This window comes from Culex pipiens, chromosome 3 (genome assembly GCF_016801865.2).
Source record: "Culex pipiens pallens isolate TS chromosome 3, TS_CPP_V2, whole genome shotgun sequence".
NCBI lineage: Eukaryota > Metazoa > Arthropoda > Insecta > Diptera > Culicidae > Culex > Culex pipiens.
Genome location: NC_068939.1, coordinates 86,659,290 through 86,686,489, shown reverse-complemented (window position 1 = coordinate 86,686,489; position 27,200 = coordinate 86,659,290). Strand labels below are relative to the sequence as shown.

The 27,200-nt window shown below is 36.0% G+C and overlaps 1 protein-coding gene across 3 annotated transcripts in view; it reads right to left on the bottom strand.

Annotated features, from left to right (window-relative positions):
* LOC120420155 (filamin-C) overlaps positions 1–24,047 on the bottom strand; it is a 102,410-nt gene extending 78,363 nt beyond the window's left edge. Inside the window, exon 1 of one of the 3 annotated variants that reach the window (XM_039583121.2) lies at positions 23,897–24,047. The gene's annotated coding sequence lies outside the window, so the exon portion shown is untranslated. Of the gene's footprint in view, positions 1–22,829; positions 22,981–23,896 lie in introns of those variants that run through there. The other 2 variants (XM_039583118.2, XM_052711235.1) reach the window with 2 other exon arrangements.
* Between the last annotated feature and the right edge of the window lie 3,153 nt (positions 24,048–27,200).

Here is a 27,200-nt window from a genome sequence, read left to right as displayed (position 1 = left end):
AATCTTTCGATTCGATTTTCAATGTTAAATATTGAAACTTTTGTGCTTATTTTTTGAAAGTGTCTAAAAAACAATAATTTTCCTCATTTCCCATTTTAGACCAGATTATATTATTTTGAAATATTAGAAAGATCAGAAAATCAATTCAATGAAAATAAAATTCTGAAAAAAAATAAAACTTATTTCTTTTAATTCAATTATTTTGCAGAGAACTGCGCATGTTTGAGAGATTCAAAAACTCCCAAAAAAGTCCCTTTTTTAAATTTTATTTAAATTCTCATTATATAGTGCAATAGCTGTTCGAACTCATTAATGAAAAATACATGGAATGATTGCGATTTTTTAATGAAAATTTCAAATAAAGCATTAGATAAATATATAGTTGAAAGACTTTGGATTTCTATTGCATCTTCCCTCCCCCCCTCTCCCCCTCCCCCAATTATGGTCCAATTCCGCCCTTGGGGGGAACTTCCCACTGGCTGAGAAACACTGATTTAGATTTTGATAATTGGAATTAGTCTTAATATGAATACTATATTTTAATATTTTTTCTTAATTTATTATTTTCAGATAACTTAAATAAAATACATTGATTTAAAACTTTAAACTTCGATTAAGGTGAAACGGGAAGACAGCGCCATATTGAAACTACGACTCAAGTTTTTGGAAGCACCTTTAAGGAAAATGCCGTAACTTACTAAGTTTATTTTTGCAGACTCTGAATAGGTCGATAGCAAATAACCTGTCGAGTTCAGAAATTGATTTAAATCGAACAGAAGTTGTCCAAGAACTGGCGTCCCGTTTCACCTTAAATAGGATTTTTTTGATTTTAAAGTACTATTTTTAATTAATCACTCAACTATTTAATTAAATTAAGCTCAATAAATATTTGAAACCTTGAAAATTACAATTTTTAATTTCAAAATTTTTAATTATCCAGTGCCACAATAAAAAGCTAGTCCATTTGTGTAAGTATTGGTCACATAAAAAAGTCCCCAAGTACACAAACGTCTCCACTGCCTATGCAATGTGTACGTGCAGAGCGAGTGCTGTTTTTATTATTGCTCAATTAAACGTAACTCTCGAGCCGCAGCTCCATTTCCAGAGATTGTGCCCACAGGCACAGGCCAGCCTAGTGCCATTGGGAGTTGGTGAACCTGCAGCTGATTAAATATTGCGGGGGAAAAATGCCACCTTGAGAGTGTTGAGAGTGGTTGGTTGGTTGATTAACTCCTCTATTCGATATTTTTTATTGTTTATTGATAGCTTGACTGGCGGATGAAGGAAGGCGATACCGACTGCTGTTTTTATTGATTTCCTTCCGTTGTGTGTGTTGTCTACTGAGTCAGCTTGAAAAGGAAGCTTCAATAGCTGTAGCTAAAGTTAAACCAGGAGGTTACTTTAGAATCGTGTTGATGAGAATTTTTTGATTGAGAATCAAAGGGGCTGTGAAGTCTAAGCGATTTCAACAATAATCTCATATAAAGTGGCTTCTGAAGATTGAGTGATTACGGATTTGTCAACTCTGACTCTGGGTCTTCTAAAAGTGCAAACTCTGACTCCACCGATCTGATTTTTCATATTTCAATCCTGCATGTAACTCGGATTGTGTTACTCAACATAACCTCAACCTATGCAAGGACCCATGTATCATCGCAGAGCTCAAACAACGTCTCAAGACCGTGAGATATCCCATCTAGGGTGGTGCACAACGTACGTACAATTGTGACAACATCCTCCTCTCAAAGGAAACATCGTCGCCGCGGTTGTTCAACGCGATGCATTCATATCTCATTGTCATATTTGTCCGACCCAAGGTTGTCTGAGGTAATTTATGTGGAATATCAATAAACAACCTCCGACAGGTCATTCACGTCGTAGAGGGCACCCTCCTGCCCCCTAAAACAAACGATGGACGCTGGGTTTCTTTTCTAAGGATGAAGTACGTTCAAGTCGAGACTGCATTCCTTGATCGGCATGAGTTGATTTAAATTTCAAAGCAGTAGCACTTAGCAGTGTGTCACTTAACAATACCCGCCTTAGGTCCCGGCTTCCCGGGTAAATACAATCCAGACTGAGAGTGCCATTGTCTCAAGTCTGGTGTGTCTCGCTTATTTACCAGATTTTTATTCTGGATTGCGACTCCGGACTCCGGTCACATTTCTAGAACGATCTCCTTCTACAGCGACGCCAGACTCCTGGCTCTGAAGCTCGTACAACCATTAAAAAATACCTCGGATTGTTCAGCTTCATCATCATCGCCGTCGTCGCCGTAATCGTTGCAAAGTCTCGAAGAATGTCTCTCTCGTGGCCGCCCACAACCATACATAGTTACGGACGGAAAACGGCGACTCACGTCATAACTCGGCACGGCGTGGGTGCCGCCACCTTCCGGGAAGGACGTTATGGTAAACATTGCTCGTTACGCCACCGTAACGAAGCGCTCTATTTTTAGACCGTGATCGGAAAGGAAGTCGTTTATCATGGACGACAACATTTGGTTCAGTTTTTGGGTGAACTTTATGCAGTTTAGCATGGAAAAAAGCTTCAAATCCCAACATGACCACATGGTTCGCGAACTAGCGGCTCTGGTGTGTGACTTAAGTCACTGCCCCTCAGTCAGCTGAGTCCGGCTATCCAAAATCTACCTGGCACGGCTAAAGACCGGTGGTTCACGTTCGCGCCTCCATTTTTTTCTGCTTGACCATGCGATTCCCGCCCGAAACTGCCCCAACCCAACCAAATGGCCGGCACGGTTCGGGCCGGGCCGCGGCGGTGAACGCGCTTTGACCTTAAAAGCCGGTGAGCTGTGACTGCGGGATTGGAAAATTAAGCTGAATAAATATGAGAGATTGTCGCGGCGCTGCAGTCGTGACGTGACGAGACGCAGAGGATTCCTGGGTCGTGTGTAGGTTCGGATCTTGTTAGGCTGCCCAACTTTATACAGTTGCGCAGCGATTAGGGTCAGTAGGTGCGTGGTGGTGGAAAGTGTGTGGATTCGGTTGTAGGGTTATGTAATGTTGTGACAATCAAGACAACATTTGACACGTGATTCATCATATTTTTGGCATCTTAACTTTGAGTGTTTTGTAGTCGATACTGAGCAGTTCTCAAACTTGTATTTCTGCCCATGCAATTTCTTAAGACCAAACCATTGTGCATAATTGTTTTTCTTGCATGTAAACTTAAAATCACCAAAATTTGCCCTCAGTCTTAAAAAAATATTTGCATCGGCCTTATGAATTGAAAAAAATAATCTTTGGATCGCTTTTTGCCTTCCTCACCTCACTGAGGCAAGGCTATAAAATCACTCGAAAAATGAACTTCTTAAATACACCTCCTAGATATACTTTCACGTATACCTATCGACTCAGAATCAAATTCTGAACAAATGTCTGTGGGGATGTGTGTAGACATAATTTTTTTTCCACACGATTATCTCAGAACTGGCTGAACCGATTTTGGCCGGATCCGCCTTATTCTGTTTGTTTTGGGGTCCCCTAAGACCCTATTAAATTTTATTCTGTTTAGTGAAGTACTTTAAAAGTTATGCCATGAAAAAGTTTTTTTGTAGCTACAAAAAAGGGTGATTTTTGCATAACCTCAAAGGCCGGGTCTTTTTGCTTACGTGCGAGAGTCGTATCGCCCGGTTGCCACATTGCTTAAGCAGTGTCTGCGTCTCTTCTGGAAAAAGTCTGTATTAATTATGTTGCTGAATACATCATTTTGTCTCGACAACGATTTACACGAACTTTTTACTGAAATATACAAACCATAAAACATTGTTTACTAAGACTAGGGGGACAGCATGCAATTCCATCCTGCACCTAATGTTGGCATATGAGCACTTTTAAATTCAATTACAGAGCCCCCCCCCTTTCTCTTTTTTTTGGAGAGTTGGTAAAAAAAGAATTGACAATTGCTGTTCTGATAAAAACAATAACTATTAAAAAATAAATGAAAAAAAATAAAAAAAAACTCTTAAAATAATTTGTAAATACAACCTAAAATACAACATGAATGTGAGGAAGGCACCAACCACCTTAAGGTGGATTAAGTAACGTTTTTTTTGTTCAGTTATTGTTATTATGCAGTTCAATTCACAAAACATCAGATATGTATTGAATTTTTTTATTTTATTTTTTTTAATCTGTGCACTGGGTTGAAATTTTTCCATAAAATTTATGTTTTGATTAAAAGATTTAAGAATTTTTTTCGAAGCGTTTTAAGAATGAGTGGGTTTTTTTTAAACTTTGAAAAAACAAAATGTTTTCACATTAAAAACTCCTTTCAAACCGTCACCAAGTTTTATCATGCCGCGGCCAAACTACTATCTTGAAGGCAACGATGTCAGATTATTTTATGACAGATCTGTATTTTCTTAAAAATAAATGTGTATTTTATCTGTTGAAGGGCTCCTGTATAACTCCTGAAACTGTTTATTAGTTAGGATAAATGTTTATAATATTCAACGAGTTCTTGACTGCTTAATTTTGCTTGTATTTATTTACCCTATCAATAAAAATACGACCAAATTTAATAAAACTTTTAACTAAAGAGGAACTCACACAGACATCTTTAGGGAGCGTTCTTTTATTACGTAACGCATAAAACGGATTTTGGGACCCCCCCCTCGCAACAAAGTTTTCATACAAATTTTTAAAATTTTGTATGGAGCATAACACGGCCTTCAACCCCCCCCCCCCCCTCTATCCCTGCTGCGTTACGTAATAAAAGAACGCTCCCTTAAACCCGAGAAAGAATGTCTGGGAGATATGAAGTTCTTCATTTATTAAAGCAAATCATATATTTCTGTGTTGAAAGAAAGGCAAACATTTATGAGGTACATAACAATGATAGAGGTTTCAATATAAATATAATAATCACTGGTGTTGGCAAGATATCAGAAAAATAAATAATTATTACCAGTAACGTCAGTGGGGGTGACTATGGGTCAAAAAACGATACACCTCTCGTAATTACTTTATAACAAAAACAATTTGCATAACATTGATCTTTTAACGTAGAATTGTTCTTATAGACAGTTCACTATTATTTTCCCAAAATATGGTGGAATTAGATGAACTCAACCATAAATGCCAATCGTTTGAAAATTGACCAAATCTCACCCCATAGAGGGGGTGACATTGGGTCAAATGAAACTAAAATTATGCTCAAATAAGCAGTTCTCTACGAAATCGGCCGATTTCGACCATTTTCATTTTTTTGTATTTTTGGATTTGGCTCAAACTTTGTGTCGTTGGTTCACCCATACAAGTCTCCATACAATTTTGGCACCTGTACATACAAAAATGGTACTTAAATACAGGGCTGCGGAGTCGGGTCATATCTCAAGCGACTCCGACTCCGACTCTGACTCCAGCTTTCTAAGTTTAGCCGACTCTGACTCCGACTCCGGCTCCGGCTTTCAGCTCCAACCGACTCCGACTCCGACTCCAACTCCGACCTACAAACTTTAGCCGACTCCGACTCCGACTCCAGCTTACAACAAATTGTTGGCTCCGACTCCGACTCCGACTCCACATATTTTTTAATATTTAAAAAAATCATTAATTATTATTTTGAAAACATTGATAAATAGAATTATTTGAATACTCTCTAAGTATCAAGTTTTTCTCCAAAAAAATAAGTTCGAATAACAAAATGGTAAAAAATTGTAGGTTACAAGTTGTATACGTTATTAAACCAGATACAGTTCAGACTCGATTAACCGAAGGCCTCGGAAAAATTTCACTTCTGATATTCTAATTCGGTCTTAATTTTAATTGTGGGGTTCAAGTATGAACACTTAACTACGCTAAAGTGATTTAGAATTTTTAAATTCAAGATGGCGTCCAAAATGGCGGTGATAACATATTTAAAAAATGCATTTTGATATTTAATAGGCAATTTACTATTCAAATTTTACTAAAATGGGGTCGCAGAACTCGAATGGAAGAACGAACATATTTTTTTTAGAACGTGATTCGATTATCCGAGGCCCATACAAATCGAACTTAGGATAATCGAGGCTTTTAATAATCGAGTCTGGACAGTATCAAAAATATTTCCAGTTTTGAAGGCATTTTAGATGAACAATTTTGAAAGTAAATTTGGACTCATTAACATAACCACAAATTTACACTTATTTTATTAAAAGCAAAAAAAAAATATATTTATATGTCATTTTTTTGTAATGAATCATTAAAAGTAACCTAGCCGTAATGATCATTTTAAATATCATATATATTTAATTTGCTCACTTTTAGGCTGACATTTATAAGAAGCACAGTGACAATCAAAGTCACCTTGGTTTTTTAAATAACAATTTTAAACGAAACTATTTTTAAAGCTCCATTGATTTTTTTTTTAAGACGTACATGGACATCACACCATAGCTGTAGAAGAATATTATCGCAAATCAATTTACCTAAAAAAATATTTGTGGAAAGGACGCTTAAGGGCTTCTTATCAAATATCCGTGACCTTTTCTATTGAACCCAGAGATTTTTGATTTATTTTAATTTTAAAATTTTCTATGTATAAGGAAGCGCGCGATACTTCTTGAATCTTCACCTTTGGTCAAATTTGAATTGAAAGGGTTCAGGCAAAAGGATGCAGTTAAGACTCAATTGAATATTTCTGAGTACAAAACTAATATTGTCTATTATTTTTTAATTAATTAAATTTTTTATGAGACTACAAATTTGGGTTAGAGAGGATTAACAGGGTATCATATAGTGATCAAAGTGAAATAACACAATAAGAGCATTCCAACCACAATAAAAATGCTCAAAAAACATAATGGCATCTACACAGAAAAAAAAAGTTGAATTTTGGAATGTTGAAAATTTGGTAGGTTGAATATTAACTCTATTTTTGAGTAATATTACATAAAAAATGTGTAAAAATGTGAACCTGATGAATATTCATCAAAAACTGATGAAAATTCATCATTTTCTGGGGTAAAATTTATCATTTATTTTGCCACAAAATCTGTCACCATTTCCTGATGAATATTACCATCATTTTTTTTTCTGTGTAATAAATCTCCTGAATAAAAAACATAAAAATATAAGAAGTTCTGTGAAACCTGCATTATAACAAATACTGAACAGGAAAAAAAAATGTTGAATTTTAGATAACTCCGACTCCGGGTTATCAGAAATTTCCGGCTCCGACTCCGACTCCGACTTCAGCTCATAAAATTTAGCCGACTCCGGTTCCAACTCCGACTCCAGCTGTACGAGTTTTGATGACTCCGACTCCGACTCCGACTCCAGGTCCCCAAAAAGACCCGACTCCGGCTCCGACTCCGACTCCGACTCCACAGCCCTGCTTAAATATTCAAACATTTGTAACTTTTGAGTGAATTTTCTGATCAATTGATGACTTCGGCAAAATTATTGGTATTGTTGAGGACTATTGTGAAAAAATAGGCACACGAAAAAAAATTTGCTTATTTTCTAATTAGCTTTTTTTCACAAAAACTCAATTTCTCAAAATACCAATTTTTAGACTCACGAGATTTTTTGATGTTTTTTAAGGGAACAAAAACCCGCATCTTTTGATATAATTTTCTGAAAAATAGTATTTTTTGGAAAAAATCAAATTTCATACAAAAAAATTGACCTGACTTTCATATGTAAAATCGAATTTGCAAATCGGAATATTTCACGAATGTTTCATGTTTTAACATTGAAAATTGGACTATTAATTGCTGAGATATCGTCATTAAAAAATGGTGGGTTGTTTGGGTGAGACCTAAAAAAAAATCCTGTTTCTTTTTAAGCACTGCAGCGTTCTGTTTCTCAGCAACCATAGGTACAATCTACAATGTCTACAACAATTTCACAACAACAATCTTTACAAAAAAATTTCTGAACTTTCCAAAAAAAATGTTTTCAGATGTGGTCACGCATAGTCACTATTTTAAAAAATCGAAATATCGAAATCAAATATCAAAAACACGTATTTTGGGAAATTGAGTTTTTGTAAATAAAAAGTTAATTACAATATCGGTAATTTTTTTATTCGTGTGCCTTTTTTCTCAATAGTCCTCAATAATACCTACAACTTTGCCGAAGACATCAATTGATCAGAAAATTCACTCAAAAGTTGCAAATGTCTGAATATTTACGTACAATTTGTACATGGACAGGTGCCAAAATTCTATGGAGACTTGTATGGGTGAACCAATTACACAAAATAGCTTCTTTGGTCATAGAGAAGGCCCCCCCCAAAGTTTGAGACAAATAAAAAAATACAAATAAAATCCATTTCCGGTTTTGGTGTGATTCGAGTTTTTTTGCCCCCTGATTTTTTGAGCCAGCATAGAATGGGGAGCGAAATGAACTTTGAAAAAATATGTGCATTGGTCTTAGTTATTTTGTGCATTTGTTTTTTTTTGGTTTGAACAGTAAGGTCTTTAGGGTAGTCCTTGTAGATCATACAAGATTTCAGAAAATACCAAATCGATTATAAATATCGCTCTCTTGGAACATATTATTAGTTCAGTTTCAGCAAATTAAAAAAAAAAACATAAAAATGGGTATTTAAATTTAACCAATATTTTTAAAGTCAACATTAACTTCTGATAATAGGTTCCACAGTTTATTGCGATTTCTAACATCTGAACAATCCTAACCTCAAACGAGTCACACCTCCACTCTGATGGCGTCATCGTCACACTTGATACATTTTCAGTAGGTCGATCGAGATCGTATAAATCTGCAGTTGTTGGATACAGTAACATCTCGATTTTTTTGTCTTTAATTCAAATTCAACTTTTAAAACAATTTTTATGATCTTTTTTTCAAATTTTTATTTGTTTACTAAAAAAACTAAATTGACATTTGGTTAAACCAACCTTCCACTTAAACGACTAATCTTTGAGTACTAACTGAGTATACCACCATCGCCATTCAGCAAAAATCTGGGGGTTGTTCCTGGTTACGCCAGCTGACAGCACACCGGCAGTTGGTCCATCAAGCACACAGAAAAAAAAAGTTGAATTTTGGAATGTTGAAAATTTGGTAGGTTGAATATTACCTCTTTTTTTGAGTAATATTACATAAAAAATGTGTAAAAATGTAAACCTGATGAATATTCATCAAAAACTGATGAAAATTCATCATTTTCTGGGGTAAAATTCATCATTTTTTTAGCCACAAAATCTGTCACCATTTCTTGATGAATATTACCATCATTTTTTTTTCTGTGCAGTTCGTCAACTAGCCCAACCCGGCTCGTTCCATGTGGGTGGATAAATTTGCATTTTTCGCAGAATGAAAACCGTGGGATGAATGAAATCGAATTTGTTTCACTTTCAAGCACAGCTCGCTGCCCGCAGCGCTCCGAGAGGTAAAGTGACTTAACCTGTTGCTGCCACTTGAGGTTGGTGTTGGTGATTGAGTAGGTTATAACCTTCCTCTCTCTCTCTCTGTGTGTGTGTCGGTGGGTCAGCACGAGAGGGTAAACAAACAAACAAACATTGCCCTCGACGGCGTGCACTATGCTAGAGAGACCCTCTAATTTGGCAAGATCATCGAAAACATATGGTCGAGTGAGTGTGTTTGCTCAATCTGCTTGCCGCTCGATTGGGTTGTAATTACCTCATCTGAACGTAATTATTCATAAATGATTGGTTTTCTGGTGGAGGTTCGGAGCTGAGTAATATCAATGAGAAAAGGGTGGTTGCCGCAAAACAATATCAATAAAATTGTCTCCAATCGCTCACTTTGAGTCATAGTTCATGTGACCTAGAAATTCACCTAATCGAGCAAAAATAAAAAAGGTGTAATTTCGCCAATTACGCCTCAATTTTGAAACAAACGAGCATCTAATTTTCCCGCAGGAGTGCGCGCGATTTGAAATTAATATGCCATCAGATGATTAAGTGTAATAAGGCGGCAATCACAATCGAATTAGTGTTCTGCACTTCCTTTTTTTCTGGGTGAAAAAAAAAAACGAAAATATATCGAGGTGACAGACGTTTGGACGGATAAAAAGGAGTGAAAAAAGATCCGTAACTGACGACTCTTGCCATTGTCTTGAACTGTAAAGATGCAACAGTATAGTGAGGCCAACATAATAGAAAGTTGTCTCTTAGTTATTAACTAGTTTTTTTTTTTTTGAGTAAAATATGAACAATTCTCAAAGTTTTCGCAAATCTGCTTTTCCTTGTTTGTTTTTAATTGAATGAGGCTGGAAATTCGAAGCATTCAAACTTATTCTTTCACATTTTTGAAATGTCGGTCGTGATTTCAAAATAATGAAAATATTTTTTTAGAATTCTTAATGGTTAAAATTGTTTAATATTGGAAATCGACTCAATAGTTTTCAAGATATCGTCGATTGAAAATGAATTTGAATTGGGTTCCACCTAAAAATATCTGTTTTTTTTCCTTATTTTTTTTTTCTTCAAGAGCTTGAATCTCGGATTATTTGAAATTAATTAGATATTGAATGGATCATCTCTGCTAACTCACACGAAAACAGAAAAAATGCCCTGACTTCTCTTTAATATGCATGAAACTTTGTCCCAAGGGGTAATTTTGATCCCTTATATTTTTGAGTAATCGAAAAAGACGTGTTTTTCAATAATTTGCAATGTATTGTCAAGGGGCCATCCATAAACCACGTGGACACTTTTTTTTTAAACTCACCCCCCCCCCCCCCCTTCGTGGAAAATGTCCATTCAAAAAAAAACTTTTTTGACGTTTATGTAAAATTTGACGTCCGATTTGATAGCTTACTCATAATTGCGACAAAGCGTATTTTTATCGAATAAAAAATGCAATAATCGTTTTAAAACCAATGGCTTTTTTTGTAACCCAACTGATTTTCTGTGACAATTTATTTTTATATTTTAGTAAAAAAAAATTTTAATGTTCTTTACGAATCGGCATTAACCTAAAGACTAGCGCTATCTGGTGCCATAATCCTGAAACGATATTTTTCTCGATCTATTTTAGCGAATTTTTCCATGGGATCATCCATAAACCACGTGGAAGTTTTTTTTAATCGCAAACCGGCCCCGCCCCCTCGTGGACAATTTCCATACAAAACAAATATTTTTTTTTATGGAGCGTGGACAATCGCTGGAAACCCCCTCCCCCCAAAGTGTCGTGGTTTATGGATGGTCCTCACGAGAACTTCAACGATCAATTGGAACCCTTAAAACTAAACCGATTTGGCTTAAAATTGGCACAGTTACTTACTTATTTTTGCCTAAAGACTCAAGCCAGGGTATCTTGAGATTTAAAAATAAAAATGATTTTGTTACCTTAATAGGTAATTGAAAGACCTTCCAAACAAGTATAGAAGTTTTAAGATCTGGCTACCCTGCCTCAGGTTATGACCACTAAAGTGATATTTATGTAATTTAAAAAAAGATCTTTTAATTACCCAGCGGATGTAAACTAAAATGTTTTCAGTTAAAAAAACAGATTTTTTGCGCATTCGCTTGAAAATGAATAAATATTAAGATTGAGGTCTATTTTTGGTTGAGAGTAAGGAAGGCACGAAGCACCCAGGTGGATTTAGTTGGTTTTTGTGAAAAAAAACTAATTTTAAGTAAAATTAGTTTTAATTTGCAATCAAAAAGACTTTACACATTTCAAAAGAGTGTACGTTTTTAGAATTCGATACTTTGATTTTGGGATATAAAATCAATTTTTCGATTTTTAGCAATATTGCACATAAGTGCCCATTTCTGAGTTATTTTTTGCCAACCAGCTGAGAAAATTTTCAAGTTTGCTCTATTCGATCCTGAGTAGAGCCACTCAAAAAATAAAGAAACGATAACATTGAAGTTTCTGAAGTGTCACCCAATTTGCACTCAATTGTTAAATGCGATCCAAAAAAAACATATATTCAAAAATAACGATTCAACGAATAATTTACAAACAAATTAACAAAACAATAATTGTCTAAAAGCATGAAGCGTCAGCAGGAATTCATTCGGGTTTAAACTCGGAATTACTTAGACATTTCAAACTTCAGGAAGATAAATTAAAATTAAAAAAATACAGTCAGCATCAGGGTTTATTTATATTTTTTTTGATAATAGATTTTTTTTTATTCAGATCCGTATTAAAAACGATATCTGAACAAAAACTGAACATTTTTCAGACGGGTCAAAAGCTGAGGAATGTCACCAATAAATGAATAGCTAAATTTTGCGTGAACTTTAGGAATGGGAATAATCTTAGCACCTTGAGTTGCATAAGTTAAAGATTCCAAGTCTGAATCAACATCAGTTTGAGTTTCTAAAATAAAATTTGAAATCTATCCCAATTAGCTTTGCGGCACGGTTATTACACACAGAATTAGACAGCTTCATGAGAAAGTGAGATGATCGAAATCAAAACCAGCATGAGGCAATGAATAAGCATAATGCTGATTTTGTTTGTCAACACAAAATCAAATTTTGGACCATTCAGGTAGAAAAACAAATATTGAACAAAAGGGCAAATCTACCGCAAAAATGCAAAAGTTTGTTGATGCTCGAAGTAATTGTGTGAATAAAGAATTGAATAATTTGCGGGAATTGCATTTTCGAATACCGCAACAATTTAAAAATTGAAAATAGAACTTCAACTATTTCGTCCAGGTTCTTATAGCGGCCTTATGAACGAATTGTAGCAATAATTAAATTAAGTAAATCTATTAACGTCAATAACATTGAAAGCAAAATATTCCATTCTATCAACAAAACCAGCAGCATCATTCATCTCGCACCTTGATTCTGACCGGGGAGTTCGCTATAGATTACATCTCCCAACTCACAGCAACCTCGAAACCACCGCAGAATAGAGCTAATAGAATCAGCCACGAGGAAGGTGAAACGAGCTACAAAACGATTGTAACGAGCAGATGCATTTTACTGTTTTTAGTGCAGTTTTACGGCCATGCTTTGGCGCGGTTTTGTTTTTATTTTGTACACTCACTAACAAGCCGAGAACAATGGGCCTGGCTACGCCAACCGCGGAACCGCGCCCACCTCAACACGTGCGGCGGTCGTCGCAATTATGGTGGAGTGATCGTGAAAATTTCTGCTGAACTGATTCTGGTTGAGATTTGCAAAAGTTATTCAAATTACGTGTAAAATTTCACCCCGGAATGGACAGAGTGATGCATATGTAACGTTCTTGCGAGTATTGCTCACTCGACTGCTTAATTAAGGGATCGTTAACACATCTCGCTAATGAAGCTGACGGTCAGACACTCTGTTAGAAGGTTCGTAAAACAAAGTTGTAACTTGTTGGGCCGTTGTGCTGTCTTGCCGTACGTCTGGTTGTTAAAGAACTTCTCAAACTGAAGTCGACTAACTTTGTCCGAGTTTTAGAAGGTGAATCAACTCTTCAAAGTCAGTAACTTTGTACGACCGAATAACTGACTAAGCGTTATCACCTTCCTCATGACCAAAAAAGGGTACCCGTTGAAGGTAGTCGAGGTTTGCCCGGTGGTCAAAAGTCAAGGTTGTGTCCATTGATGTGCGAAAAATGTATACACAATACTAATTTATTTTAAAAGTCGCAGTCCGCGAAGCCCCATGGAGAATTGTTAAGGTAGTAAAGCAGAATTTATGACCTCCAACCGGGTGCCCGGGTCGAGTCGTGATTGTACGGTACGTCGCGAAGAAGACAACACGCCGAGAGTTTCACCGAGCTTGAGCACCCAAGTCAACGAGAAAGAAGGCTTGACAATTCAATGTTGACGGTCGTGGCCACAACTCCGCTACGGGTACCGGGGGACACCGGAAGACAATGCACAGACTTTTACCAGGTTTGGCTGATGATTCGAGGTTGCGGGTCGAGGCTTGCGAATTTCTACGACTCAGATAAGATTGATGATGGACAAAACGGGACAAGTTGATTACTTGGAGTTGCCGCGTTGGGAGAGTTTTGGGAAAACGTTTATCTTACAAATGAATTATGTTTGGTCGTTTTGTGTTTGTTTTACTGATATTACTTGGCCGCTTGAGTTTGGGAGTTTGAGCAAATTTAAAAGATAAGTTGCTTATCAAAATAAAAAATAAACCAAATTGAACTGCCAAAGAGGGACTCTAAAACATCCCACTCAAATCTAATAAACTAAAACTCAATTTACATAACACATTAACCTGAACCAATCTACACGTCGCACCAGATCAGCCCGAGCGTAGGAAGTGTTTGATGCTGGCAAAAATCTCGCAGTCGCTGTCACTTTTCTGCGCCGAGGCGTCCATTTGAGGCCGCAGCCAAAGTCACCACCACCGCCGAGTAGATCAATCGAATTGTAAACACACACACACACACACACACACACACACACACACGCCATCCACGCAAGATTACGTTATCCCATCAGGCGACGAACCCCGGTTAGACCTGGCTGGTACAAGTATTCGAGAGACGTTTTGCGACCTGAAAACGAAACCACTTTCCTTTTCGGTGGACGGAAAATTGCCTTAAGAAGATTACTGAGGAGGGGTTTATTAAATAAATTGAGAAACACATGTGTGCCAACAAGGATTCCAAATAAACTCTATGCAAAACGGTAGTTAAACATCAATATTTTACGATATTTTTGCTCCTTTGATTTCATTTCATTTATTGATATAAACTTTGAAAAATATTTGCGACGGCCTAAGGTCCATGTAAACTTTTGTTTATTTCCCCCAAAAACAGAGAGCCAAACAAATAATGATTGCTGAAAAAAAAAATGTCAATTCAAAAAATCTTGTAAAACGTCTGAAAACTAATAACAAAACATTACTCAACGTTTATTTGTGATTTTTTAACCATCTTTCGATACTTATAACAAATTTCGGGACAATCAATCAGAAACAGACATAATATTTCAAGAATTATTTTAAAATTGATAATTTGCGAAATTTCTGACAGTATAAAAATGATGTAAATGTTTGAAATAAAAAAAAAGTTTCATCCCAATTTTAAATTATTTAAAAATATTTGTACCAGCCAGGGGTGCCAGGTTGCCAGAAAAATCTGGCATTGCCAGATTTTTTGAGTGTCAATTTGAAAAAAATAATTTTCTGTTTCTTCCACACATTGTTTTATTAATGTATTTTGTTTATTTTGTGAATCTATAATGTATAAAAAGTGAAAATACACTGTTTTTGAACACAAAATTGCTTATTACTTTGAGAAAAGTGGCTTGCCAGATTTTTTCCAGATTTTTTGCCAGATTTTTTTCCTTTCAGGCCTGGTAACCCTGGTACCAGCCCAACACAGCAAAAAATAATGTAAATTTGGAAGCTGTAATTTTGGAAGGTTGAATATTACCTCTTTTATGATGTAATTTTACCTCAATTTAGACTAAAAAAGTGACATTACACCAGAAAAGTGGTAAAATTACACATTTTCAGAGGTAAAATTACACCTTTTTTCGGACGAGATTTCCGGTAAAAATATTTTCGAGACTGAAAAATCAAGTCTGTCATATAAAAATTGCCAAAAACCATAAAAAACCTATTTTTTCAACATTTTTATTTTTAAAACCGTTGTTACTTCACAAGGATTGAACTTAGGATAATGGTCAATATGGAGATTTTTATGTAAAATTGTCTGGAGAATCGACTCTCGTGTTCGGTTTTTGAAAATGTTGCTCCATCCTGCTTTTTTGGTGAGTCTTTTTGTAACATCTTAGGCTATTTTTACAAAAATTTTGAACGAAAAAAAAACGTAAGTTCACCTTCAAATTTGACTTTTAGACTTTTTTTTTTATTCTTTGTCCTCTATCTTAACCTATACCCTAACTGGCTCAATCGGCCTTGCCATCACGGAGCCGTGCGTCTATTTATAGATCCGAGATCTATTGTTCTTCGTCTTGATGGTAGATGATAATCTCCTGTGGGTCTTGTTGGAAGAGTCTTCCTTCCTTCCTTCACGCGTTGTGGTGTGGTTGGTTGGTCATCTTCCCGTCCATTCCCCACTCACCCACCGCTAGTTGTTGTAGTGGGGGGAGCGGCATGTGTGTGTGTGTGTGTGTGTGTGTGTGGTAATTAATTACCGTGTGTGTATCTGTTGCTCCCAGAAGGAGCAGGGGATTCAAGTTGCCACCGAAAAATCGGTGGCGAGGTGACCGGGCGGGATTCGATCCCTGATCGTCTGCTTGAAAGGCAGATCGCGACTTTTAGACTTAAAAATCAAAAAATCACATAGAAGTGACGTGTATTTTTGTTTCAGTGTATTTTTTCGGAAAGCCCGTCAAATTTCCTACAAGTTTGTCTCTGACCACTTTTTGATACGATGCAGCGGCTTCGAGATACAGCAATATTTAAATTACGAAATACAAAAATATTTAAAACACTTACGCCCTTCTCTATTGTCAATATCGAGTGTAACTGGCTTCATATACACAAAAATGGCTTATATAAGCGTAGGATAACATGTCTACAAAGTTTCATTGAAATCGGAGAGGGTCGAGAAAAAAGTACATAACTGAAATGATATTTTTCAAGTTCAAAATCATAGATATACGTAAATATACTACCAAGTCTAAAGCGCTAGGCAGTTTGCAGATGTTTAAACTAAAATTTTAACAATTTTCCCTAATAATCCAAATTAATGCTGGAATATGTTGAAAACAAATGTTAATGCTTAAAATGTTTTTACCGATAACTAAGTATTCAATTGTTCATCTATTTCAACAACCCATCTGAATTTATAGACCAAAATTTGTTTTGTTTTTTCAATTTCAGGAATTTCCGGGACAAAATATAATAAAACTCGGGATTATGGGATTCCCGGTATTGAAAAACCCTCGGAAATTTGACCTGGGAACTCCCGGGATGGACGCACTAAAAAAACGATGAAAACAGAAAAAGTAAGGCAGAACAATCTGGCAAAATCTGGCAAGCCGCTTTTCTCAAAGGAATCAGCAAAATTGTGTTCAAAAATTGGGTACTTTCACTTTTTATACATTATACCTAACTTAATACAAATTAATTAATATACATTAATTTGACTAAGTCTGGAAGAATCATTTTTTTTTTCAAATGGACGCCCAAAATTTATCCTGCAACCTGGAAACCCGGCTTACAACAAACACATGAAAGCTCAACAAAATTTTAGTGTGTGTTGTTTTAAAATATGAGTTTTTTTTCCAATAAAAAAAACCCCATTCCATCATTTAGAACAAACTCTAGCAAAACAATATAAATGACAAAGATGAAGTCTATACAATAGGCCGTCCCAAAAAAAATGAAAAAAGTGCATTTTTCGAGTATTTTTCAGAAATGCGAGTAATAATCATGCTAAAGTCATTCAAATTTAGTCGCCTTGGGCTTCAACTTATAGTTTAATGTCCCCTGAACAAATTTCTGTACAGATATAGTCCATAAAAGCTTGTGTTTTGGCATGGCAGGGCATTTTAGGGAGAAAAAATTGTATTTTTTAGCCAAAAATTTCAAAAATCACTCCCCAAAACGAGCCACAAAATTTTGCAGCCAAAACTACTGCATTCAGCTTATAGGAAATTTTACGGAGATCATTTTGCTTTTTTTAACATTCAATTTATGTCCACGCAAAGTCGAGATATTTGCATTTTAGTGAACAAAAAGTGACGAATTTTCAATATTCTTGGTATATAAGCGTTTTTAGCATAAAACATTGGCTACTATGATTACAAACGGGAAGGCATATATTTTGGATATTTTTATTTTTCTCGCTCAAAAACGATATTTGTTAATAACATTTCATGAAAAAACATGAGATTTTCTAACAATGTGACGTAAACGACAAATAATCGTAAATCAAAATTAATTTTATTAAAGTTCATATCTCCAAGCTGTGAACGTGATTTTTTTATGTATGTACATTCGAATGAAACAAATTCATTTATAAAAAACTTTTTTTTTTCAAAAAAAGTTACCCATTAGAGCTTTATTTGTTCATATCGAGAAGAGCACAGAGCAGTACTTATAAATATGTCGTTGACGTCACATTGTGAGAAATTAACAAATATCGTTTTTGAGCGAGCAAAATAAAAATATCCAAAATATATGCCTTCCCGTTTGTAATCATAGTAGCCAATGTTTTATGCTAAAAACGCTTATAAAAAGCAAAGCAATCCACTTTAACGACCCCCGGGTCTTTTGTGGGCTCTGTTGCAAGTTTCTGCTCATTTCTAGGCGTACGAAGGTTATGTGTGGTGAGTCACCCAAAACCTCTTTTACGCAAATGGACCGACGTTTTACTTCTCCATCCGATAGAAGGCCAGGAGGATAAGGCGGGAATCGAACCCGCGCCCCATAACAACTTAGGGATCGGCAGCCGAAGCCGCTAACCACCGCGCCTCGAAACGCTTATATACCAAGAATATTGAAAATTCGTCACTTTTTGTTCACTAAAATGCAAATATCTCGACTTTGCGTGGACATAAATTGAATGTTAAAAAAAGCAAAATGATCTCCGTAAAATTTCCTGTAAGCTGAATGCAGTAGTTTTGGCTGCAAAATTTTGTGGCTCGTTTTGGGGAGTGATTTTTGAAATTTTTTGGCTAAAAAATACAATTTATTCTCCTTAAAACGCCCTGCCATGCCAAAACACAAGCTTTTATGGACCATGTCTGTACAGAAATTTGTTCAGGGGACATTAAACTATAAGTTGAAGCCCAAGGCGACCAAATTTGAATGACTTAGCATGATTGTTACTCGCATTTCTGAAAAATACTCGAAAAATGCACTTTTTTCATTCAAGCTCCGCGCGCGAGTTGTAAACCATTTTTGGGAATTTTTTGTTGTATGAAAACATTGTTCCTGACATCCTAATCTATCATTCTAGGGGTGAGCACCGAAGATTTGACAACTTTTCATTTTTTTGGGACGGCCTACTATACAATCAGTCCATCCTGCTTGTTCCTAATATAAAAATTAATGACATGAGCATGATAGACAGTTTGTCTACATTTTGTTTTTGGCTAATTTACATTTTGTTAAAATTTTGTCATTTAAACAAAGAAAAAATACTAAAGCGAGGATAAACGACAAAACTGTAGGACTATATCATTTCTAAAAAAAAACATTTTCTCAAGATATTTCTCTTAAAACCAGCTGATTTCAACCAATGCGTGGACTATCTGACATGACCCAATTTGGTGATTTTTTACTGCTCCGTCGATCGGCGACGACGTGTACAAATTCCGTGCGCCGATGCGATTCATTCAGCTTGACCGCTCGAGAATGTTAAAATCGCGCCAATACCTTCTAATTACGACGGTCGACCGCAACAGCAACAACTCTACCAAACTGTGGACTTGTGGGACAGCTTTGTGCATGTGTGTTAGTGAGTGTGCCATTAGATCATAACTTAGAACGCGATTGCCCACGCAAATTGGAAGAAGAATTATTATAAAAAAATAAACTGTAGATAATGAAAGCCAAAGTTTTCAAAGGTAAAAATATTTTTTTAAATCCAAGCCAACATTAAAGAGCTTGACTCAATGCTAAAGTGTTCAACAAAACAGGCGACGATCACCGCCAGCAACAAAACGATCGTGTGTCATACAGAATGTGTGTGTATGCGAAGGAATGTGCGCGCAGTTCGCGAAGACCCTCCTCTCATGCACGTGTTTATGGTCGCTCTCTCTCTCGCTCGCGAGGTTCGTTTCGTGCTACTGCCACAAACACATGCTTCGGCGGAACAAATCTTTGACGCTTTGATTGATCGCCATCGCAGTAAGTGTTGCCTTGTGTGTGGGACTGTTTTGCCCTACAGCACACACCTTTGCGAGACATCATGCAACATCGCAACTCAAAAATAATATATAGAAAATGTCGAGACACGGAACGATGCTGCCGAGTTGGGTTGTGTTTGGTCATTGAATTTTAAGTATTTCGGCAACAATATTGAACCATTTTCCATTGAAAATTAAAAATATTTATTATAAAGTGCCCCGACCCCTTTGCAATTAACGTGAAACTTTTTAGCTTGAAACTGACGCTTAAATAGATAGCGTACTGAAAATTCCGAAATAAACGCATTTTTCTTATAAAAAAAGTAGAAAATAGTTTTAAATTCGCTGTTATTTTCCGTTACACTGTACAAAATTTTCATTTTATGGTAAATTTAATAACAAGCAAGATATTTTTTTGATAAATACCATTTTTGACCAGTTGTTCCGAACTCAATCATGTGCTTTTGAAAGTATTTTTTAAGGGTCAGCTAATTTTGTATGAGAATGACCCTTTTGACGTTTGTTGTGGCTTGTGCATTACTTGGATGTGGGGAAGTCCTTTCACCGTTTCGAGCTACTAATCACTGAAAAGCGTGTCTAAGTAAAAATCCAGAAACCACGTCACGAGATATCGAAATTTGCCTCTTAAAACTAAGTTTCAAGGAAATCGAAGAGGGGTCGGGGCAACTGTTGTGTAAGTTGGTGGAGAATGACCCTTCAAAGAAATTTCAAAATGATACCCTCCAGAACCCAACCCCGCCTCTAGACAGGTTTATCACTAAAATTTCCTTATTTAATATAAAATAAGTATAAAGTAGTTTTTTCATGTTTCATACTACGGATTTACGATTTTTTTTAAATTTAAATCAGGGGTGCTCAAAGTTTTTGAATGGCGGGCCAAATTTCAAGCTCACATGAGCTTGCGGGCCAAATAAGAAAACAAGAAAAAAAATCAATCTAAAAAAACAAAAAAACATCAAATGAGAAAAAATAAAAATCAAAAATCTATGAAACTGAAAAATTATCTATCAGTTGAAGTTTTTTTCTTAATTTCAGGTATTTTTAGAACATCTTCGTCGAAATTTCAAATATTTCAAATATCCTCGAATTACCATTAAATTTTATTTTGGCATTATCAGATATTATGTATAGAGTAATCTACGTGCGTATGTATTGCGTGTACATACACGAAAATAAAGTGAGGTTAAATTTTGTCAGGCAGCAAAATCAAATGGTGCGCTAGTGTGCGTACGCGAAACGTCATAAAGCTCTATTCAGAATCTTTACCCACACTTAATGAGTTTAAATCACAAATTGGAAGGTTCTAAGTGCAACATCAGTTTTAGTCCAAGCCTCAGATGTTAACAAATCCTACGCAATGATTTTTGATTTATTATATACCTATATTTTTTCTGCTTTTATCAATTCCAACGTTCTATACCTGATTTCCAAAAATGTTTGATGAAAGTTTTGACAAAATTTACTCTTCTCACATTATATTTTTTACATTATTTCAATAAGATAGATTTTTCAACACAATATTTGTTTCATATAATCGGGATCAAAGTATGGAAAAATCATTACTTTTATTCTAACAAAACCTTAAAGGTTCATAAATAAAAAGCATCAATTTAATCTTTAGTTTTAAGAATTATAAAATCACTAACCAACACTTTTAAAGGATTATAAAATCACTAACAACAAGAAATTTCCAATGAATCTAATGTAAATTTCCAATGAACCTAAAGTTAAAATACATCATTTATCATGATACCTTTTGGTACATGATGAATAATGTAAATTTACAGGAATATTTTTGTCTGTGTATTGTCTTGTATTGAGGATTTTAAAATAATTTTGCTTCAGTGTTGTTTAATCGAATTAAATTTGTTCAAATTATTCTACACTCAAAACTGGCAGCGCTAGTCCGAGATAATGATGGTCTCGAGTCGAGAGAATAGTGGTACCATTCACGGACACAGAGAACACAGCTCGAGATGGGCGATAGAACTATTCTCTCGAGGTTCATTTGCAAAAAAAGTTCATCCGTCAAACAAAAAACTAAAAGTGTTGACTGCGGGAATCGAACCAGAGACCTTTGACATACCATTCCAATGACTTAACTGCCTCGGCCACCACAGCTTGGTGACCAAGGAGAGGTCAGAAGTCGATGTATGACACTTGTTGGAAATTTATTGATTCAACTAACGAATGAACTCATTTGTTATGATGGTGTGAGTTGGTACCATTATTCTATCGATTTTGGCACTGATCGCTCAATAAATTTTGAGAGAACGATTATCTCGACTGTGAATTTTGGGTGTAACATTATATTTGAACTCTTAAAACATAACCTTAAATTCATTTGATAACGAAAACCTTTTCCATCTATTCTGCCTTTCCAAACTCACAGTAAACCCTCTACTGCCCAATTTTTTTTTTCGATTTTTTTGATTTTTCCCGTGTTCAGGAGGTCATTTTGAGCAACTTTTGTTCTACGTAAAACTTCACTTCGCTTGTTTTATTTTTAGTATTTCAATTTGCATTTATTTTGCTTAGTTTATGTTTGTTTTTGGTAGTTTTTGGCTTATTCTACCATGTAATATAATTACATTTTGCCTTTCTAATTTTTGCACGTTTTACAGTCACTTTTTCAATTTTTTGCTTGTTTTTCACATTTTCTCCTATAGAATGTCCCCTTCATCATTTAAATTGTAAAAAATGGGTAGAGGAATAGTCTGGGGCACTTCAAAAATTACTGCACACTTCTTTTTACTGAGAATATAAGAAATGTTGGTAAAAAACACAGCCAAAGTTGACCCCTAAAAAATGACTTTTTTTAAAAACATTGTCAAAGTCAAGTTAAACATCCAACCCTAAAATTTTCGAAAATTTTAAGAGTTCTTCTTTCCAAAGCTTTTTGAAGATCAAAAATTGGTAGAAGAATGTTTTTTTGGCGATTTTTTAGATCGAATCCCATCCGCGCGTTTATTCAACTCTGTTCATGGACATCAGCAGTGGAAGCAACGAAATAAATCTCACCAAACCTTGCCCGGCAAGGAACGGCTTGTAGTAGCTGGTGTGGCTGGTGCGACACCGGACTGTGCCAGATATTTAAACAATTGCGTAATATTTGTACTCACACACATCGAACGGGGGTGACGGCGATTGTTACACAACAGTTGCGCTAAATGTTCCTTCTCTTTGTCACTTGCAGTGTTGCCGACACTGCTGGAATGTTTCACCGATTTCGATCTGCTTGATCTGACCCTTAGCAGCAGGGTTGCTGTTCTGCTTCCTTCAACAACTTACACGCCCAATCACGGTTTCTCAACAGTGAACAGTCGTCGGTGGTTGATTGCTTCCAATTATCGGAGGTGCACACTCTCTCAGAAGTACCTACAGTCACGAGAGGTTTTAAAACATATACTTTTCTGCCTCCTGCCGATTGAGAAACAGCGAAACACACATTCCTCGTTGCACTCTTTTGGTTTGACACGAGCATGGGTGGTGTTTCAAGAACAACAACTCGCTGTCACACTGACAGAAATGTTGTCGGAAGAATTGCGCGAACATGTGTTGACGATTCTGAAAGCAGTGTTAACGATGTAGAAATCGATGACAATGGGGCTAATTTTGCTGACAGAACCTTCAAAGTCAATTTTGACAGCAATCACGCTGATTTCAGATTCGTAAACACTGTTTCCGTTTCAGATTTCTTTCCGTGTGACGATATTAGTTATGAAGGTTCGTCGCTGACATCACGTTCAACTCCAGTTGTCTAACCAATCTTCACCACGCACTTGGCTCACTACTTTGCATAAATTTCAACCTCTTCACAGTTCATTAGTATTCTTGGCCCGTTTCTAAACGAATAATCATTTCCACGCTTCATTTCCAGCACTGATTTTCATCCAGCTCCGCCGCTAGAAGACACACCTGGCGCAAAAAAACGGATTTTTCCTCGTCCAACCGCACAGCAGGTCCCAGAAACCGATGTCAGCGCAAGTGTGGCCTTCGAAAGAAAGACACCGCCCGGTGGAAACTCACTCTGGAGGCACTTTTCCACTCCTTCAAGTAATGATCTTCAAGCCCGAACCCCACAACTTCACGACAGAACCTTCCTACAAACCATGCACACTGAGTCATCTTTCCCATACAGATCCGTCGACCAGCTTGACGGCGTTGTCGTAGGAGGAACGCGACTCACCTGTAGCAAAAAAAATAAATGATAAATAACACGAGCGCGCGCACCAACACAGAAAACACTAAACACAGAACAGAACAATTTCTTCCCGCAGAACTTCGCGAACTAACTCTCACGGCTGTCAAACGCGAACTAAACGGTGAGCGACGAAGTTCAACAAAGAAATAAACGCGCGCGCAACTCAGTGCCTGCGCCCGGCTGTTGTTGAACACGCGCGCGTCAATGTGTTGATCTCTCTGAAGAGAGAGATTAGAGAGAAGTTGGCACGACGACACACAACAACAAACGATATCGTGACAGACCTTTGGGTGGATGAGCGGGGTGGTGTTTGTGACGCTCCAAACAAAACGGTTCAAGAAACGCTTCGATGCAGAGAGGAAAATGATGACCGTGCGTGCGAGGCTGAGATTGTTGATGAAGTTGCGAGATGACAATGGGGTGGGGTGGTTCCAAAAGACTTTGCTGGCTTATTTTGATAAATCATCAAACATAAGACAGCGATTTTTTGTTTTTTGCGTGATTCAATTATCCGAAGTGAAATTTTACAATCATTATCTTTTGTCTATACAGTCCAGACTCGATTATCCGTAGGTTTGTATGGGACTTCGGATAATCGAATCACGAAAAAAAAAAAATGTTTTCGTATTTTTTTCTTTTTCTTATTTTTAGCATAAAATTTGAGTTCTACGACCCCATTTTAGTAAAATTTGAGTTGTTGATTGCCTATTAAAAAATAAAATGCAATTTCTCAATTATGCATCACCGCCATATTTAATCATTTTAGCGTAGTTTAGGGGTAAGCTCGACAATCAAAAATAAGATAACGAAAAAATTTTTTTTTCTTGATACGATTATCCGAAGTGATTTTTTTCCGAGGTCTTCGGATAATCGAGTCCGGACTGTTTAGTTTTTTTTTTAATATTTCAGTAATTTTTAATTTTTTGAGTGTTTCTAACATTTTTGCAACACTGAAATAAAAAAAAAGTTCTAAATTTCTTTATTCTAGGAATTTTGCTTACTATCCTTATTTAATAACTGGGTTTTTCAAAATACTAAATAAAGAAAGGAGGCAAAATTCCTTTAATATAGGTTTTGTACTTTTTTTTTATTTCAGTGTATAAAATTATACCATCAGCTTTCAAATTCAGAGCGTTCAATTTCCAGGGATTCCAAATTTCCCGGGAAACTGTAAATTTTCAAACAATTTTCCGGGAAATGCCGGAAATTTCTGGGAAATTTAAAATTGATTGTTTTTTGTGATATTGGTTCTGATATATATTTTATAATAATAAATCATTTTTTTAAATAAACATGAGTGGTTTTATCTGCAACTGTAAACAAATCTATTGTTTAGTTTCGGTCAACCATTTATGTAATTTATATGGAAAAAATTGCATCAAAATTACTTTTTTAATTATTTTTATGTTTACAGTAATTTTTGAAACGTTTTCTCTGATCTTTTCGGAAATTAATGTGTTTAAATGTCTGTTAGGTTTTTTTGTTGTTTAAAGCCAAATTGGTTAACAAAACATATTTGTTTATTATGAAAAGTGAGCAAAATCCATCTTTTATTCATTATATCTGTCATTAGACCTACACCATGCATCAAAACATCAAACATCGGTTAAATTTGGTATAAAAATGACAGTTTGCCTATAGTGGACCCGGGTCCACAATCGGAATATGGACCCGGGTCCACAATAGGAAAAGGGGGTCCATAACAGGCAAAAAAAAACTTTTTTTTTGCAAATGGCTATTTTCTGCTTAAAAACTAACTTAATCCACCTATGTGGTTGATGCCTTCCTCACTTTTTACCAACATTTGGTGATATGATGGGTTTGGACGGACACATTCCATCTATTTCTCAATAAAAAATACACAAATGTCACTTAAGCGATCATAACTTGAGACTGAGCGTTGCCAGATCTTCAATGTTTTGGACTCATGGGAGAGACTCATTACCTAACCAACGATGGGTCGGATGATTAATCCGGACATAGTTTACATATATTTTAGTGGGATCCGGCATCAAAATTCCAGCACCCGATTCGCAACTTTGACACTTTTTTATAAGTAACTTTTGAACTACTTATCGGATCTTCAAACAATTCAATAGTGCAATATGGGGCACCAAACCGGACCGAATGCAACTAGTTTGACTCAAATCGGATCAGCCAGTGCCGAGAAAACTTGGCAAGAATTTTGAGCACCAAGGGGAATACGCACACACATACACACACAGACATTTGTTCAGTTTTCGATTCTGAGTCGATAGGTAAACATGAATATAGGTCTACGAGCAGTTTTTCAAAAGTTTATTTTTCGAGCAGGATTATAGCCTTACCTCAGTGAGGAAGGCAAAACAAATAACTGATGAAACAAATAGTCAAAATTGTTCAGAAGACTTCAGATTTCATTGTTTTGTACAAAAAGTTATAGAAAAGTGCTTAAAATATTGAAAATTTGTGAAAAATGTGCTTCGGCTCTACTAGGGGGTCCACTAATGGTTAAAATACCCAAGTGAAAAATAAAATGGCATGCTAGGTATACTGCACCGATCCTCTTTTTATTTCCTCCAAACCGCTTACCTGTACAAGCTTTTTTTTCGAAAGCTTTACGCTACATTTTCTCAGCTAAAGCTTTGTGTTTAGTGTTGGTGAAGCAGCTTGCTGAGTATGAGGTGTTGAGTTTGAAATGTGTTGCACTGCCTTGCAACACCTTTAATGTATCGGGAAAAGTGTTGCACTGTTGCATCGTTTATTGTAGGTTTTGGACAAAACTTATGGTTAATCAATTGTTTATTGAATTAAGGTTAAATAGAAACGTAGACTATCATAGTTTTTTTCTTTTAATATTGTAATAAATAAATTTGCTAAAATTTGTAGATTTGATTGCAGTTTCAGACTTATTTTGATAAGTATGACGATCTAGATTTTGAATATCAGCCAAATCTATGCAGCTATTTTTTAAAAGGATTATCTCAAGGACTCACAATCCAGAGGTCGCCGATTCGAATCCCGCGGCGGGCGCTCTAAAATTCTTTGTGTAAATATGGGTATTCGGCGCCGTCGCTCCGTGCCATCTTTCATACACTTAGGAGCCCAGGGCGGCGAAGTCCTTGTAGATAAAAAGGAAAACACTAGTGGTTGGTACTAGCAATGGTGGCCGAAAGCTATAAAGTCAACTTCGTTTCGTTTTATCTCAATTATTGATATGATTTATAAATGTTTTTGATATGAATTCATAAAAACAGCTGTTGTTCGGGCCGACTTCTTGGCCCCACAAAAATGGCGGATTTGAAGTGCC